The following is a 16,969-nucleotide window of genomic DNA, read 5'->3' as shown; positions in this document are numbered from 1 at the left end:
GGGGTCTGCCGCAGTCCCCCACTACTTCCTACCTCTCGAGCCTGAGGGCAATGAGAGGGAGCACTGTGGGGCAGCATAAATGGTGGCCTACTTGCTCCCTCGGAGAGATCTTTTGCAGAAAAGCACAGAGCTGCTATCAGCCTGAGAGCCGAGGCAAGGAGTTGCTGAGGTGCCAGGTTGTTAGGCCCTGCTTAGCAAGGAGTCATAGGGATAGGAACCTGCAAGGGAACAAGTCTGGTTGCTTTCCTGTAAGGTGGCTACATTGTGCTGGGGTTTCATGATAGTTCCTAATTACTGCCTACCCTCCAGAGCCTGAGGACAAGAAGATGGGGCTTGCAAAGCAACAGAAAATGGTGGCTGCCTCTACCTCTGGAGCTCTGTCCAAGGGAAGCAAGAGCTGCTGCCAGCCTGAGAGCCCAAGCAGTGGATGGCTGAGGTCGCAAGTCAGGAGGCCCTGCCCAGTGAGAAGTAGCAGGGGTCAGGATCTTGTGTGGAAAACAGTCTGGCTGCTTTTTTTTTAAGGCAGCTGCACTGTGCTGGGTGTCTGCAATAGTTCCTAATCGCCTTGAACCTTCCTGAACCTGAGGGTAACTAGAGGGAGGCTTGCAGAGCAGCAAAAATGGTGGCTTGCGTCTCCCTCTGAGAGCTCCATCCCACGGAAGTACAGAGCTTTTCCTGGTGCAAGAACTCAGGCAGGGCTGAAGTGACCTCACTAGAATCCCAGGCTAGAGAAACTTACCTACAAAGTGCTGCAGAGGCCTTCAGTCCATCACTGCTCAGCCCCTTGGATTTGGCCCCTTTCCTGGGTGAGTAGAGGGAGTCTGGTCTCCCGTGTTAACTGAGCTACAGCTGCTGGTGCCGTGGTGCCTGGGGATGCAAGGCTCTCAGGACTCCATGTACGCCTGAGCAGTGGCTCTTCCCATACTCCGTGTAGCTTTCCATGTCAGTCTGGAGGCCCCTGTGGTGGGGCCCATGGATGCACTCCTCCTGACCCCAAGAATGTAGAGGTCTGTGGCAGAATTTTGGGTCCCTGAAGACTCTTACTCATTGTTTCTGTATAGTGGGCACACATCCCCTGCTCTGTGCCACTTCTAGGTGGACAGTTGTCCTGTCTTGCTCTTCTCTGTTCTCCATAGGTCATGCTGTTTCCCTGATGAATCATAGTGTGTCAGCATGGCTGTTCCAGTTGAAGAACTAGTGTCCACTCATCACTCTTCCTTTTCTCGGTGAGAGCCAAGCACACAAGCTGTTTCTAGTCAGCTATCTTGGCCTGACAGTTGCTATTTTCCAGTTCACGTAAGGCAGCGTTATTCATGCAACAATTCTTAAAATATCTGAGTAATTTTCTTCCTTCCTCAAAGTTTCAGTATTAGTTTCTAGCAATACTTTATTATTGATACAAGAAAGTTATAAATGTGTTATTTTAGAAATTTAAATATTTTATGGTGTAGATTATGAGCAACATTTGTAAGTGTTACATAATGCTTGAGAAAATGCATTTCTCATTGTTAACGTACAACATTACAACCATGTACAGTTATTTGTGAAAACAGTAAACAATTCAAGTTCCTTAAGTCCTTAATGGTTTACTTTTAACTCCTTGACCTACCAGAGTATTATCATAATGCATAACATTTTAATACTATTCAGATGTTTCGTTATATTTCTGACAATGCTTTCTTTTTATGGAATAATACTATATAATTCTATGTGTAGTGTTTCACGACTCTCATGGCTCTACCTTATATCAATATGCAATTAACACTTTAGTACAATTTTTTTGGGGGGTAATAATACTTAACATGAGACCTACCTTCTTAAATTTTGAGGTACACATACAATGTTGTTAACTAGAACAATATCGTACAACAGATCTCTAGAAGTTACCCATCTTGGATAACTTAAACTTTGTAGACTTTGAGTAGCAATGCCCCATGTCCTCCTGCCTCCAGCCCCTGGCAATCACCATTCTACATTCTACTGTTTGCCTCTGTGAGAGTTGACTACTTTAGGTACCTCATATAAGTGGAATCAGGCTGTATGTGTCATTCTGTGACTGCTTATTTCACTTAGAATAATGTCCTCCAGGAGTTTCCATGTTGTTGCATATAGAAGGACTTCCTTCTTTATTAAGGTGGAATATTATTCTATTTACCTGGAATATTATATATATATGGAATATTATTTAACTTCAATAAAGAATGGATAAAGAAAATGTGATTCTTTATTCATTTACACATTGATGGACATTTAGGTTGTTTATGTGTCTTGTCCATTGTGAACAATGCTGCAATGAACATGGGAGTGCCTGTTGTGAGATGATTTCAATTCTTTTGAAAATATATGTAGAAATGTAATTGCTGCATAAATGATAGCTCTATTTTTAAGTTTTGAAGAACCTCCATACTATTTTCTATAGCAGCTGTAATATTTTACATTCTCACCAATAGTGTTCAACAGTTCTAATTTCCTCACAATGTTTGCCAACACTTATCTTAAAAAAAAAATAGTAATTCTAACTTGTGTGAGGTGATATCTCTTGTGGTTTAATTTTCATTTCCCATGGATTAGGAAAAATATTTGCAAATCATATCTCTGAAAAGAGGCTGATATCCGTCATATATCAAGAACAGCTAGAACTAAACAACAAGAAACCCAAAGCATCCCATTAACAATGGTCAGAAAACTCGAGTAGACGTGTCCCTAAAGAAGATACAGCAATGGCCAATAAGCATCAAAAATGACGTTCAAAATCGCTAATCGTAGGGAAGTGCAAATCAAACCAAGAATGTGACACCACACATTAGGATGGATATGATAAACAAACAAGCATTGGTGAGACTAGAGGGAAGTAGGAAAGCTCGAATATGATTGGAGGGAATGTAAAACCGTGAAGGAACAGGGAAAATAGTATGGCTTGTACTGGAAAACTTAGAAACAGAATGATCAGATGTTCCCGCAGTTGCATTTGTGGGTACCTCCCAAAAAGAATTAGAAGCCAGGAATGGAAGAGAGATTTGTGCACCCATATTCATAGCAGCATTACTCACAACAGCCAAAATGTGGAAGCACGCCAAGGGTTCGTGGACAGATGAATGAAAAAGCACACTGCAGTTCATTCATACAATGGAAGACTATTCAGCCTTCAAAAGGCAGGCACTTCTGGCCGGTGCGGTGGCTCACGCCTGTAATCCCAGCATCTTGGAAGACCGAGGTGGGCGGATCACCTGAGGTCAGGAGTTCAAGACCAGCCTGGCCATCTTGGTGAAACCCTGTCTCGACTGAAAATACAAAAAATTAGCCGGGCGCGGTGGCTCTAGCCTGTAATCCCAGCACTTTGGGAGGTCGAGGCTGGCGGATCACAAGGTCAGGAGATCAAGACCATCCTGGCTAACACGGTGAAAACTCGTATCTACTAAAAATACAAAAAATTAGCTGGACGTGGTGGCGGGTGCCTGTAGTCCCAGCTACTTGGGAGGCTGAGGCAGGAGAATGGCGTGAACCCGGGAGGCGGAGCTTGCAGTGAGCCGAGATCGTGCCACTGCACTCCCGCCTGGACGACAGAGCAAGACTCCATCTCAAAAAAAAAAAAAAAAGACAATGCAAAAAATTAGCCGAGCGTGGTGGCGTGTGCCTATAGTCCCAGCTACTCGGGAGGCTGAGGCACAAGAACCGCTTGAAACCGGGAGGCGGAGGTTGCAGTGAGCCCAGATTGTGCCACTGCACTCCAGCCCGAGCGACAGTGAGACTCCATGTAAACACAAAACAAAACAAAATGAAACAAAACCAAGAAACAAAAACAAAAAACAAAAACAGAAATAAAACCAGACAGGCACTTCTGACACAGGCTGCAACATGGATGAACCTTGAAGACATTATCGTCAGTGAAATAAAGAAATCCCAAAAGGATAAACACGACCAGGCTCAGTGACTCACACCTGTAACCGCAGCACTTTGGGAGGCTGAGGCAGGCGGATCCCTTAAGGTCAGGAGTTCGGGAGCAGCCTGGCCAATATGCTGAAAGCTCGCCTCTATTAAAAATACAAAAATTAGCTGGGCGTGGGTGCGCACGCTTGTAATCCCAGCTACTCGGGAGACTGAGACACAAGAATCGCTTGAACCCATGATGTGGAGGTTGCAGTGAGGCGAGATCACGCCACTGAACTCCAGCCTGGGCAACAGAGAAAGACTGTGTCTCCAAAAAAAAAAAAAAATTCAACACGGTAGGATTCCACTTCTATCAAGGGTCTGGAGTAGTTAAACTCATAGAGTTGCAAATTAGAATGGTGGCCCCCGGGGTGGGCGAGAGGGAGGAATGGAGAGTTTGGTGAATGGGTGCCATTTCCATTTTGAAAGATAAAACTGTTCTGGAGACGACGGCGGTGATGGCTGCTGAACAATGTGAATGTACTTAATGTCATTCAACTGTCAAATGAAAAATAATGGAAATTGTCAATGTTTATACTGGCCATTCTAGATGAAATCATATATATTTACAATTTTTAGTATTGATACGTGGTATATTTTCCCATAATAAAAGATGAAAACGAAAGCAGTTGGATCTTTAAAAACAAAAGAAAGAAGCGAAGAATACACACAAGCTTCCTCCTGATTACAAGAAGAGCCCCCAAAGCTTCTATGGACACTCCCTTTTCTTCTTCCTGCATTCTTATGGGGAAATCTTTAGAGATTGGGGAGCTTGGGCAACTTTGGCTAATGAAGGGCTCTGTGCCTTGAGCCCCCCAGGACATAGAATAGTCAATACTCAGTCTGTGCCTCCAGCCCCACAGTGTGAGGTTCCAGTCCCGTGGGCTCCACACCCATCACCTGTATCGGGAGGCTCATGTCTCACCCTGTCTTCTTGCCAGCCTTGAGGACGGAGTCTGAGCCTCCATCGTGCCCCACGCAGGGAGGACAGTGGACCTGTTCTCCGCGGTCATGGCCCAGCAGAGGGGAAGGGCAGTTCAGTGAGTGCTGAGGGACGGTCGGGAGCCTTGCTTTGTTTCCTCACCCTCAGGACAAACAGAACAGTGCGGTGGACAGATGGGAGGAGACCAAGGTGCAACCTGTCAGCTCAGCAGACTGTGGAGTTTCTGTTCTTGCTTGTGGTGGGGGGTCTCAGAAATCTTATTCAAAATTTTGCCTTCCTCCCCCACTGGTTATCCTTTTCATAGACACCTCACCTATGATAGCAGGGAATGAGTCCCTCTAAACTATCCCTAAGAACAACGGAGATGATGAAGGTGATGATGAGGATAAAGGGGATGAAGACAGACACCAGGGCATCATGAACCCTCACTGAGGGCTTCCTAAAGGCCAGGCTCTGAGCTCTGTGCTCTATGCAGCTTGTTTCATTTCATCTGCGTAGTCTCCCAGTTATGAGCGCACATTTCATGATGATTTTACAGACTAGAGAAGGAGCAACGCATTTTCATAGGACTTGTACCAGATCATGAAGTCAAAAAGGGTGAAGTCCAGTTTGAAGCAGGCAGTCTAAGTCCGGACGCATGGCATTGGCCAGTCCTTCCCCTGCATCTAACTCGCCCTCTCAAATCCTTGTCACTCAGGCCGATGCCCCTGCTCACTGTGCGCTTCTCTTTGGGGGTTCCTTGTAGACCACAGCTAGACCAGTGGGTGCCACAATCCCTGTGTCAAGTAGAGAAAGGGCAGCTGAGATCACATCAAAGGTTCCAGAAAGAATGGGCACAGGATCATTCGGGACACATCTCTCCCTTGCTCCTGTTCCTGGCTTTCCTTACAGCTCTCGACTTCCTCAAAGGAGTCATCGATTCGGAGTTTGGCTTCCATTCCTATTGAGGAAGCGGGAAACCGTTTCAAAAAATGCTCCTCAGACGTGCCCGTGGTTAAGACCTCTGAGCTCTGCTTACAACTTTTGGAAGCTGGGCGTGGTGGCTCACACGTGTAATCCCAGCACTTTGGGAGGCTGAGGCAGGCGAATCACAAGGTCAGGTGTTTGAGACCAGCCTGGACAACATGGGGAAACCCCGTCTCTACTAAGAATAAAACAAAATGAGCCAGGCATAGTGGCGGGCGCCTGTCATCTCAGCTGCTTGGCAGGCTGAGGCAGGAGAATAGCTTGAACCTGGGATGCGGAGGTTGCAGTGAGCCGAGATCACTCCACTGCACTCCAGCCTGGGCAACAGAACGAGGCTCCTTCTCAAAAAAGCAAAAACAAAACCAAAACCACAACTTTTTGAGAGTTGGAAGACCATGAAGTAGAGTACCCAGGACTTAGAGTCTGGCCATGAATTTGGAATAGCACCCTTTCTACTTCTCTGTATGGCAGGGGGTGAGATGTCCATCCTCTGAGACTCAGCACTCTCATCTGAGCTGATTTCTAGTTGATCCAATGGAAGCGAGCGATGATGAAACCGATCGTGGGTGCCCGCTGCGTGATCTCTCTGTGACGGATGCATAAAGTCAAGGCAAAGTGAATCTCTGATACATTCGTTAATATTTTAAGCTTCCACTCCATACAATTCAACGGAAATATCCCCTGACCTGAAGTTCCGGTTTCCCTGCATTCCAGACAGGACATTTTCTTTGGTCCTTATCTCAGTAAGTACTGAGTATTGTGAGAGGAACAAGTGAGTCTCTTTTGTTTCTGATTCCCCAGAGCCTATATCTTGCTTGGCACAGAAGAGATAGCAAAAGTCAAAATCTATGTTAATTCTTGAATTGACACTTCCTTGGTTCACAAGAATTGGCTGTCATCAGTGTGACTTCAACTAACTTGATTCTTTTTGTTTTTTGTTTTATGAGACGGAGTTTTGCTCCTGTTGCCCAGGCTGGAGTGCAGTGGTGTGATCTCGGCTCGCCGTAGCCTCTGCCTCCGAGGCTCACGCCATTCTCCTGCCTCAGTCTCCCGAGTAGCTGGGGCTACAGGTGCACGCCGCCATACCGGGAGAAGTTTTTGTATTTTTAGTAGAGGCGGGGTTTCACCATGTTGGCCAGGATGGTCTTGATCTCCTGACCCAGTGATCCACCCTCCTCGGCCTCCCAAAGTGCTGGGATTACAGGCGTGAGCCACGGCGTCCGGCTGAACTTTCTGATGAAAACTCTAAGTCCACCTAAGCTAAGGACAGGAGTTATAGCTTACGTGAATTTTCAAAGACCCACCGATTTGAGGAAGCAATTACTCTCTTGAAGGAGAAAAGTCAGAAAACGGAATGATGAAATCACTAGGACCTAACCGGCATGTGGAACTATTTTCTGCTTATGAACTATCAACTTTCATTTCATTTCCAGGTAACATGGTCTCAGCTCTTGTTGCCCAGGCTGGAGTGCAATGGCTCGATCTCGGCTCACCACAACCTCCGCCTCCCAGGTTCAAGCAATTCTCCTGCCTCAGGCTCCCGAGTAGCTGAGATTACAGGCAGGCACCACTACGCCCGGCTAATTTTGTATTTTTAGTAGAGACGGGGTTTCCCCATGTTGAGGCTGGTCTCGAATTCCTGACCTCAGGTGATCCGCCCGCCTCAGCCTCCCAAAGTGCTGGGATTACAGGCGTGAGCCACTGCGCCCGGCCCGGTCTCAGCTGTTATACAGTGTTTATAAATGTTCTAAATCAAGGGAATTTGTATCAATCTAGTAGAATAAAATAAAATATTTGAGTTCTTAATTTCCTTTAATTAGGATAACATTTTTCTTCAAGCGAAGAGAATGGTTTTATTACGTATTTTTCTTCGGACAAGATAGGCTGTATTTTCTAGCAGTTACGCATTTGTTATATATGATGATCTGGTTCTTGGAACATTCTTGAATCTAGTGTCTCTAAGGCAGGCGTGTACAGCAAGAAGCGAAGAACACAGAAATCAATGACGAAAGCATCAGAAGACAATTGAGTTTGTCAGAACTGCAAAATATTGCTGAGTGTGGATTGCTCTGAAATCTGAAAACATTACTTGTGAATTGCTTCTATCCAAAATGCAGACACAATGCCGGGTGTCGGTTTGCTTGTTTCCCATTTTTCAACCCCCTTTTCTAGGCAAAAGGTGTCCAAACCATGCAGACCCACAGAATCTAACAGATGTCTCTAGATTCCTCCTCTTAGAACTCTCGGGGTATCCAGAACTGCAGCCGATCCTCGCCGGGCTGTTCCTATCCATGTGCCTGGTCACGGTCCTGGGGAACCTGCTCATCATCCTGGCCATCAGCCCTGACTCTCACCTCCACACCCCCATGTACTTCTTCCTCTCCAACCTGTCCTCACCTGACATCGGTTTCACCTCCTCCACGGTCCCCGAGATGATTGTGGACATCCATTCTCACAGCAGAGTCATCTCCTAGGCAGGCTGCCTGACTCAGATGCCTCTCTTTGCCATTTTTGGAGGCATGGAAGAGAGACAAGCTCCTGAGTGTGATGGCCTATGACCGGTTTGTAGCCATCTGTCACCCTCTATATCATTCAGCCATCATGAACCCGTGTTTCTGTGGCTACCTAGTTTTGTTGTCTTTTTTTTTTTTTTCTTCTCAGTCGTTTAGACTCCCAGCTGCACAACTTGATTGCCTTGCTAATGACCTGCTTCAGGGATGCGGAAATTCCTAATTTCTTCTGTGACCCTTCTCAACTCCCCCATCTTGCATGTTGTGACACCTTCACCAATAACATAATCATGTTATTTCCCTGCTGCCGTATTTGGTTTCCTTCCCGTCTCGGGGACCCTTTTCTCTTACTGTAAAATTGTTTCCTCTGTTCTGAGGGTTTCATCATCAGGTGGGAAGTATAAAGCCTTCTCCACCTGTGGGTCTCACCTGTCAGTTATTTGCTGAGTTTATGGAAGAGGCGTTGGAGGGTACCTCAGTTCAGATGTGTCATCTTCCCCCAGAAAGGGTGCAGTGGCCTCAGTGATGTACATGGTGGTCACCCCCATGCTGAACCCCTTCGTCGACAGCCTGAGAAACAGGGATATTAAAGGTGTCCTCCGGCGGCCACATGGCAGCACAGTCTAATCTCAGTATCTTTTTATCTGTTTCATTCCTTTAGTAGTGTGGGTTAAAAGAGGCAGTAAGGTCAAATAAGAATGATAACACAGGGTGAACACCCACTGTGCAATTAGGAGTAATACCTCCCTAGGATATAAAAAATACTGTCACAGAGTATACGCAGAAGGGGTACACCCACTGTGATATTAGAAGCAATATCTCCCTATAATATGAAGAAAAATATGACAGGGTGTGCACACTGTGTGATCTTAGGAGTAACCTTTACCCTGGATATTACGACTAACATCAAAGGTGTACACACACGGGGTACACACACTGTGATATCAGGAGTTGTATCTCCCTAGGATATTACGAATCATATCACAGGTTATACACTATGTGTGTACACCCACTGTGATATTTGAAGTCATATCTCTCTATGACATTACAAATGATATCAAAGGGTGTACACCCCTGTGACATATTAGGAGTAACATCCTTCTAGGGTATTACAGATAACGTCACAAGGTGAATACCTTCTGTGACATTTTGTACACCCTTTGTGACATTGAAAGAAACATCCCCCTAGGATATTATGAAGAATGACACAGGCGGTGTACACGCATTGTGAAATTAGTAGTGAACTTCCGCAAGGGTATTACCAATCTTATGACAGGGTCTACACGCCCTGTGACATTAGTAGGGACGTTTTCCCAGAATATTAGTCTCCGCCCCCTGCGATATTGGGAGTCATATCATCCGCTCCCAACCAGGATATTAGGAACAAGATAACCATACGGATGGACGCCCACCGCGATATTTTCAACAATGTCATCCTCTACCCCCGGCTATTAGGAGTAACATCATAGAGGGGTGTACACTTTCTGCGATATTGGGAGTCATATCCTTTCCCCCACGGATATCGGGAACAGTTTTATTAATTATTAATATTAATAAATATAATAATAATTAATAGTAATCATCGATATTAATAATTACAGTAGAGACAGTAATACTTAATACGGTTTAAAACCACTAACGATTACTATTAATAATAGCAATATCACTATTAATAATAAAATAATGATATCAGTAATTAATGTTACTGAAATCAATCATAAGTGATGTTCGTAATAAAACAATGATTAATATTAAGAATAATAACTAATATTATTTAAAATGACATTAATAGTAATAATTAATTTTAATCGTGCATAATCCTCTCCTTAAAATAATCATTAATGATTAATAACGTTATACTATTAATTAATATTACCATTGATAATTATTAATGAGACTGATGTTTAATAATTCACAATATTATTACTCCTAATACCGCAGGGGGTGTACACCTACCTGTGATATCGTTCCTAATATCCAGGGACGGAGAGCACGATATTAGTTTTAATATCGAAGGTGGGCACTCACCCTGTGACACCGATCCTAACATCCAGCGGGAAGAGTATGACATGACTGCCCACATAGCAATGAATGTACAGCCACCCGGTGATATTGCTCCTAATATTCACGGAAGAAGCGTATGCCATTACTCCCAATATCGCAGGGAGTGTACACGCCTTCTGTGATATTGTTCCTAGTATCCCGAGGGGGAGAGGATGATCATAATTCCAGCATCGCAGGCTGTGTTCACCCACCCTGTGATACTGTTATTAATATCCTGAAAGGGAGACGATGATATCACTCCCCATAATAGATAGATATTACTGCCCATAATAGAGCAGGAGGTGGACGCCCACCCTGTGATATTCTTCCTAATATTCAGAGGCGGAGAGGTTGATATTACTCCCAATATCGCAGGAAGTGTACAACCCCGTGTGAGATGGTCCTTAATAATATTCCAAGGCGGAGGGAGTGCTATGACTACATGTATCGCAGAAAGTGTACACTACCCAGGGATATGGTTCCCATGATCCTGGACGGAAGGGGCGGATATTACTTTAAATATCACAGAAGGTGGACACGCCCCCACTAATATTGTTTCTAATTGCAACGTGGGAGAGGAGGAAGTGACCCCCAATATCGCAGGGAGTAGAAACACCCCTGTGATACTGTTCTTAATACTCAGGGAGGAAGAGGATGATATTACTCCCAATACAGACGGGTGTACACCCGTCTGTGCAATAGTTCATAATTTCCGGAGGGGGAGATGATATTACTCAAAATATGGTAAACAGGCTGTGAGTCCCCCGCGGGCCCTGAGAGCCGGGGGGCAGAGGGGCTGGCTTCTTTCGTCCCGTGTCGCATCTCACTCCCCTGGCCCTTACTCCCCTGGGATGGGCGTGATGCGGGGAGTAGTGTCACCGCCCTTTCCCCCCTGGATATTAGGAGTCACGCTGTTCCCCTAGGGTGTTTACGTTATTGTGAGTCGTATCTTCTCCGCCTCTGGAAATTACCAACTCTATCCCAGACGGGTGTACATCCTCTCTAGTATTTGCAGCAATGCCATCCTGTTCCCCTTGGATATTAAGAACAATATCACACGACTGTTTCTACCGCCAGCGGCATTGGGTGTAGTGTCATCCTCTCCCACATTGAAATTAGGAACAATATCCCTGGGGGCGTGTCCACCCCTTGCGATATTGAAAGTCATATCATCGTCTTCTCTCCTGGGTCATGGGAACAATATCACCGTGGTGGTGTACACTTTCTGCCGTATTGAGAGTCATAGCATCCTCTCCGCCTTGGAATATTAAAGACAATATCACAGGGGGGCTGTACACACACCCTGTGCTCTTAAGAAGAAGATTATCCTCTCTCGCCCTGCATATTAGGAAAAGCATCACAGAGTGGGTGTACACCTCCTGCGATACGGGGGGTGATATCATCTTGTCTTCTTCCGGATTTTAGGAACAATATCAGACGGGTATGTACACTTTCTGTGATATTGGGAGTAATATCGACCTCTCTGCCTTGGAATATTAAGAACAATATCACTGAATGGATGTACACCCCCTGCGATATTGGGAGTAATACCAGCCTCTCCTCTCCGTGGATATTAGGAATCATATCCCAGGGTGGGTGTACACCTCCGGCTCTGTAGGGATTCATAGCGTCCTCTCCCTTCCTGGCTACTAGGAACAATATCACAGAGTGGGTGTACACAGCTTGAGATATTGGGAGTGATACCACCCTCTCCCCCCCCGGATATTAGGAACAATATCACCGAAGGGGTGTACAGTTCCTGAGATACTGGGAGGAATAGCATTCTCTTCTTCCTGAATATTAGGAGCAATATCACCGGGTGGATGTACACCCACTGCTCTATTGGGAGTAACGTCATACTCCACCCCCTGGGTATTATATTCAGATCAATGTTGGCGGATGGGTGTACACCTACTGTGATACTGAAAGTAATACCAGGCTCTCTCCCTCCCTGGACATCAGGAACAATATCACAGGTGGGGTTACACCTACTGCGGTATTAGGAGTCATATTAGTATTACTTGTTACTCATTTATGATTCACATTAATATCAATTACCAATATTAATATTAAGAAATAATTGCTAATTAAAAAGTTTTCAGATTATTAATATTAATTATTAGGCACTAATATTACTGTTTTCTAATGAATAAGATCAGTCCCAGTTATTAATATCAGGCGTTATTAATAGTTAATTTTAATAATTTATTGTTATCATCAGTATAACTCTTGAATATTAGTTATCATAATTCTCGGTATTGATTTTAAACTTGTATGATCAGTTATTAATATTGATAATTATTAATATCAATTAATAATTGATATTATTAATTGTGATAAGTAACATTGCGACATTCCTCACAATATTACAGGAGGGGTGTGCACCCTCTGCGATATTGAGAGTCATATATCCTCCTTCGCTCTGGATATGAGGAACAATATCACGCGGTTGCGTACACCCCCTGCGGTATTGGGAGTCATATCATCCTCTCTCCCTCTGGATAGTAGGGAGAGTTTCACAGGGGTGTGTACACTCCCTGCGATGTCGGGAGTCATATCATCCTGTGGCCCTGAGGAGAGAAGGCATTTCTCTGTCTCCTGTCTCTGAAGAGGAGGAGGAAGTAAAAGTTGAAAAACAAGAGGATTGAAGTCAGTGGCAAGACCAGCTGGTGCCACTGATTTGCCGGCGTGAGGTGAAAAGTTGAAACCCCCCACCCCCCAACTCTAAGCACATGTGCTCTGAATCCATCACGACCCTTTCACGTGGAACCTCTTAGAGTTGTAAGCCCTGAGAAAAGGCCCAGGAACTCCGTCTTCCTTCAGGGCGCTCGGCTCTTAATCTGGCCACGCCCCCGGCCGATTAAAAGGAACCTCTTCCTTCTGGAATCCGGCGTCTGAGGGGTTTTGTCCGTGGCTGGTCCTGCTCAACATGACGGGGAATCAAACCTGGGCCGCGGCTCCTAACCACCAGACCACCAGGGAACTTCGAACTTCGTGGGAAATAGATTGCCCAACATTAGAAGTGGGTTGGCCGTCAGAAGGAAGCCTGGACAGGTCCCTTGTTTCTCAAGTGTGGCACAAGGTAACTGGGAAAGGATACCTAGACCGCTTCCCATACATAGACACTTGGTGACAGCTGGTGCTAGACCCCCCACAGTGGCTAAGAGGGCAGGCAGCAGCAATACTAGTAGCAAAGGGACAGATAGCTAAGGAAGGATCCCGCTCCACCCGCCCAGGGATATCAACTCCTCAAGTTCTGTTCGACCACACATCAGAAGATCCATTGCAGGAGATGGCACCAGTGATCCCAGTGGTGCCCTCCCCTCACCAGGGAAAGAGTCTCCCCACTCTTGAGCCCACAGTGCTTGCGCCTCCGCAAGACAAGCGTATCCCTAGGCCACCCAGGGTAGACAAGAGAGGAGGTGAAGCCTCAGGAGAAACCTCTCCCTTGGCAGCTCGTTGATGACCCAAAACGGGGATACGAATGCCCCTGACAGAGCAGCGGTATACTGGGGTAGATGAGGATGGTCACGTGGTGGAGAGGCGTGTTTTTCTGTACCAGCCCTTCACCTGTGCCGACCTTCTCAACTGGAAAAACAATACCCCGTCCTATACCAAAAAGCCACAAGCTCGAATTGATTTGCTCCAAACTATTATCCGGACCCACAACCCCACCTGGGCTGATTGCCACCAGTTGCTCATGTTCCTCTTTCACAGAGATGAAAGGCAGAGAGTGCTCCAAGCAGCAACTCAGTGGCTAGAGGAACACGCACCAGCTGATTCTCAAAACCCCAAGAGTATGGAAGGACCCAGTTACCGGGAACCGGCCCCCAGTGGGGCTTCCAAGAGAGCTTCCCTGTCTCGGTTTAGCCTTTGCATATCCTTTCTTTCATTTGTAAACAGGGATGCAGTAAGCGGTAAGGAACTCCTCAAAGAGAATGAAGGTCAGGCCCGGCAAAAAGCTGACCTGTGTGTTAGCTGCAGCAATCAGAGGGGTCCCTCCAAAGAGGCAAGGGAAGGGGGACCCTGGGAAAGAAACTCAGCCTGGCTGTCAGAGTTGGCAGCGTAACCAGTGTGCTTATGGTAAAGAAATAGGACATTGGAAGAACAAATGCCCTCAGCTTAAAAGAAAAAAAGGTGATTCAGAGCAGGAGGCCCCGGCCAAGGAGGAAGGGGCCCTGCTCAACCTGGCAGAAGTGTTCTTGGACTGAGGGAGAGCGAGCTCAAGTGTCCCCAGAGACACTTAGTAGATGAAACCCTAAATGTGAAGGCTGTTACTCCCCGCTGCCAAAATATTCTCTAGTCTGTGGATAATCCCAAACCCCACAAATTTGTGGCACTGCCCTGCTGTATGCTTGTGGTAACTATGGAAGATCATACTGTTTGATAAAGACTCAGTTAGTATTTCATATATGAAAAATAGAAATCTCTTCTGTAACTGGACTCTAAACTGGTCCTAATTATTCCAAACTCCTTGCATTAATTCCTAGCCTAATTTCCTCCGGTTGACCTATGACTTGATTATAAACAAAACATATGGGAAAACTGATGAGCTGTCACTCCTGTAATTATGCTACCTAAGACTGTCATGTCTGTCTTTCTGGAAGACCGTCTCCTTTGCTGGCTTTGATGAAGCAAGTGGTCATGTGGGGGAAGGTCACATAGCAAAGAATTGGGAGTAATTTCCAGCCAACTAAGAAGTAGAACTAAGGGTGACCTTTAGCTAACAGCCAGGAAGAAACCGGGGCCACAGTCTGACAGCTGACAAGGAATTTAATGCTGCCAACAAGCACATCATCTTGGAAGTGGATTCATCTCCAGATGAGCCTGCACATGAGAAACCACATCTGGCTGGCATGATTGTAGCTTTGTAAAGGAGCCACCTAAGTGGTGCTTAGACTTATGATTCCACATGTGGAAAAACTATGAGATAATAAATGTGTGTTTTTTAAAGCTGCTAAGTATGCTAAGTGTAAGGTAATGTTATGGAACAATAGATAATACACCAAACATTCAAAAATGCTTGACAATTTGACAATTTTTTAACCTTATAAAATACATTTCTCAGCATTGTCCTTTACCTAAATTTAGGAAAATGGAGACAGTTAGTCCTGCTATACCACTTGTGTTGAAACCGCACATTTCTTCCAGTGTGATTGATTTATTATTGAACAATTTGAGGATGCAATGAATTTTTTGTTGTATATCTAATTTCTTTTGCAAAAAATACTAGATATAGAAAATTACACCAAACTGAATTCAGTTATATAGAAATACTTCATAATGCATACCCACTTATCTCATGACAATGAGCCATGCCAAGCCACATCTGGTGTAAAAATATTTAGTAGATTTTTATCTTATTTTAAGTAATTGTCCTTCTCCTACTTCACAATAACTAGCTGTAATCTTTTCAACAGCCACCCTAGCCATATGACCTCCAGCCTCCTCTCAAGCTTTTTTGCACTTTCCCTTTTCTTCTCTGATGTTTTTCTTCCTTCACCTCTCTTTTCTCTTACTCTTTCCTCTCTCTCTTTCTCTGTCTGTCTCTCTCTCACTTTTGTTTGGTTTTCTCTTTTACATCAGGAGCCAGGCGGGCAGATCAGAAGGAATAGAACACTCACTTTTGCAAGAGAACTTCACCTCTTTTTTCAAGGTAAAATGTCACATTTACTCTAGCGTTATGTTTCCTGGCCTTTTGACATGCATAAAACTGTGCTAACGTTTTATATTGGTTCTTTTCTTATGTGTCAGTGACAAAGTTTTTGAGTGAAAAGACCCTAAAGGTGAATCTAATCTCTAGACTTACCTCTTCTTCCAAGAAGCCTGTTATTATCTTTAAATGTAAATCATTTTTCTCTCCTTTAAACACCGTTGAACTTTGTCTTTTTCTTCCTTATTTTTCCTATCACTATTTGTTCTTGCTCATGTTTTTTCTGGTAAAATGTCAAAATGCTTGTGGGCAGAACCTGCTTCTTTTATCAATTGTATCATAAAGCATTCTGCCTCGTATGTTTCAAGTTTTAAAAAACTTTCGAGAACAGATTATGCAGAAGGAATTAAATCCACTGCACATGAACATATACTCTCTTAAGATGATTTTCATCAGAGTAGCAGGAAAGTTCTGAGTTCCCTATTTTATCAAGATTAATCACTGTGAGAGGATTATAATCAATATTTTCTTTTCTATAAAACAATAATTTTTATTTTGGTGCTATACACCAATACTAGCTAATGGAAAGTTCTGGAATGATAAATACATTCTTCATCTGTGCTGTTTAATTTCATCACCACTAGATACATGTGAGTTTTAAGTGTTTCAAATGTTGCAATTGTAACTGACTCAATTTATAACTTAATTCAGCTTTCAGGGAAGACTGGCCACACCACCCTAATCTTATTATGCAAATTGGCTTTCCACTTGGCCAGCTCCATGTTATCTGCTGCTTACTGTACATATGGCTAGCAAAGAGAAGGGAACATGGAGCCGCCATTTTGAATATGCCTAGTGCTGGCATTCACCTGTGAAAACTTCCAGCTTGCTTGATTATGTCTGCAGTTCAATTTTACAGGCTGCTCT

At 44.6% G+C, this 16,969-nt stretch overlaps 1 pseudogene; it reads left to right on the top strand.

Annotated features, from left to right (window-relative positions):
* The first annotated feature begins 4,938 nt into the window (after positions 1-4,938).
* LOC116484720 (olfactory receptor 7E24-like) lies at positions 4,939-8,973 on the top strand (annotated as a pseudogene).
* Positions 8,974-16,969: the final 7,996 nt, after the last annotated feature.

The sequence above is a fragment of the Hylobates moloch genome, unplaced genomic scaffold, assembly GCF_009828535.3.
Source record: "Hylobates moloch isolate HMO894 unplaced genomic scaffold, HMol_V3 SCAFFOLD_16, whole genome shotgun sequence".
NCBI lineage: Eukaryota > Metazoa > Chordata > Mammalia > Primates > Hylobatidae > Hylobates > Hylobates moloch.
Note: the sequence above shows the minus strand (reverse complement) of the source record. Positions and strands in the feature narration are given on the sequence as shown.